The sequence below is a fragment of the Branchiostoma floridae genome, chromosome 16 (assembly GCF_000003815.2).
Source record: "Branchiostoma floridae strain S238N-H82 chromosome 16, Bfl_VNyyK, whole genome shotgun sequence".
NCBI lineage: Eukaryota > Metazoa > Chordata > Leptocardii > Amphioxiformes > Branchiostomatidae > Branchiostoma > Branchiostoma floridae.
Window position 1 is genome coordinate 17,998,638 of NC_049994.1, and position 2,180 is coordinate 18,000,817.

A 2,180-nucleotide genomic window follows, 5' to 3' on the forward strand; every position below is an offset into this window, starting at 1 on the left:
TCGGCAGCACGTTTGACTCAGGTTCAGAAGGTCCTGAGTTCAAACCCCGCCGTGTCACCGATCTTGTGCCCTGGGGAAAGGCACTTTACACGACTTTCCTATATAGGCTACAAAAGTCTTCAGCAAATTGAAGTTGGTAGCCTCAAAAACAGAAGAAGAAGAAAAAAAAAAGGAAAACCATCTTATCTACGTAATTTGTAGTTTAGCGTATTTACTTTCCGTGACTTAGCGTAATACGTAGGAGGTTCTTTTGAATTCAGCGTAAATCGTTGTAGGGACCCCCCATGCAGGCCCTCATAGTAGCTAATATATGTACTCACTACTAGTCAGGTATATTAACTTTGCTGACAACTACAATATTTTCTTTTCCTTTGTGGGTAGTATTGCTTATAGAGCTTTATAATGTTGTTGTTGTTGTTTTCAATTCAGTAAAAATTTTAAAGAAATCTGGCTTTAGCGAGGTACGCCTATTATTAATGCTGGATCTGGATTTGTTTATGTATAAAAGATGAAATGTATAGAGTAGAGTAGAGTAGAGTTTTTCAGTCCGGTAGGAGTATCCACTCCATTTTGGCCTGCTCTTCAATTCGGGGTACTCAGGATACTGACATTTTCGGACTTAGGGGATGGTCCAGTGCCCTGTAGTTGTATAAGACAGGATGGTCTTTCATATGTTTGTCAAATCTTGTTTTAAAACCGTTCACAGTTGGTGCCATCACTACTTCCTCTGGGAGATTGTTCCACCAGCTGACGACCCGATTTGTATAGGAGTAAAGCCGTGTATTTGTTTTCGCCAGGGATTTTTTTAATTTTAACTGGTGGCCTCTTGTTCTTGTTTCAGCAGACATGTGGACTAAACATGGAGTGTCGTATAGTCCTTTCGTGTATTTGAAGGTGTTTATTAAGTCGCCTCTTAGTCTTCTATATACCATTGTGGGGAGGTGAAGACTTCTAAGTCTATCTGGGTAGGGTCGATCCGCACGGAAATGGAAATGGAAATCCATCCATCTATCCATCAGTGTTTTGTTTTCTTCAATCTCAATTTTATCACTGGTGTCTATGATTTTATAATAAGCTTTTATCAATCTTATTTCATCATCAGACATGGCAACGGCAGGGCATGGGTCTCCCACCGGAGTGGAACAGAACAGCCATCATGGGTCACTCACTGGGGTTTCTCAGGTTGACTGCGCAAGCAAAACAACCAATGCTGACGATCAGATGGCAGAACAAAAAGTCAACTACAATAATGCCGATACGAAGCCCTACATGTGTGGGGAGTGTGGGTTCAGGACAAGTCGGAAGTCTCATTTATCCGAACATCTGAGAACCCATACAGGAGAAAGACCCTACAAGTGTGACCAGTGTGACTTTTCTGCTGCAGTGAAATGCACCTTAAATGTCCATAAAGCACAACACACCGGTGAGAAGCCCTACATATGTGGGGAGTGTGACTACAGGACAGCTATAAAGACTCACTTATCCCGGCATATGAAAACCCATAAGGGAGAAAAATCCTTCATGTGTGCAGAGTGTGGATATGGTACGGCTACGAAGTCTGACTTAGTAGTACATATAAGAACCCATACTGGAGAAAGACCCTACAAGTGTGACCAGTGTGACTATTCTGCTGCACGGAAATCCACCCTAAATGAGCATCAGAGAGCAAGACACAGTGGTGAGAAACCCTACATATGTGAGGAGTGTGGATACAGAACAGCTAGAAAGACCCACTTATCCGAACATATGAGAACCCATACAGGCGAAAAGCCCTACATGTGTGGAGAGTGTGGGTATAGGACAGCCTGGAAACTTGACTTAACCCGACACATGAGAACCCATACAGGAGAAAAACACCATACTGGATATAAACTCCACAGCGATGAGAAACCCTTCATGTGTGGGGCGTGTGGGTACAGGGCGGCTCGGAAATATATACTGTCTGTACATATGAGAATCCATACTGGTGAAAACCCCTACAAGTGTGACCAGTGTGACTATTCCGGGACACAGAAATCCGATGTGGACAAACACATAGCAACGAAACACAGAGGTGAGAAACCCTACGTGTGTGGGGAGTGCGGGTACAGGGCAGCTCTAACGTCTACGTTAGCCAGACATATGAAACCCATACTGGAGAAAACCCTACAAGTGTGACCAGTGCGACTATTCTGCTGTAC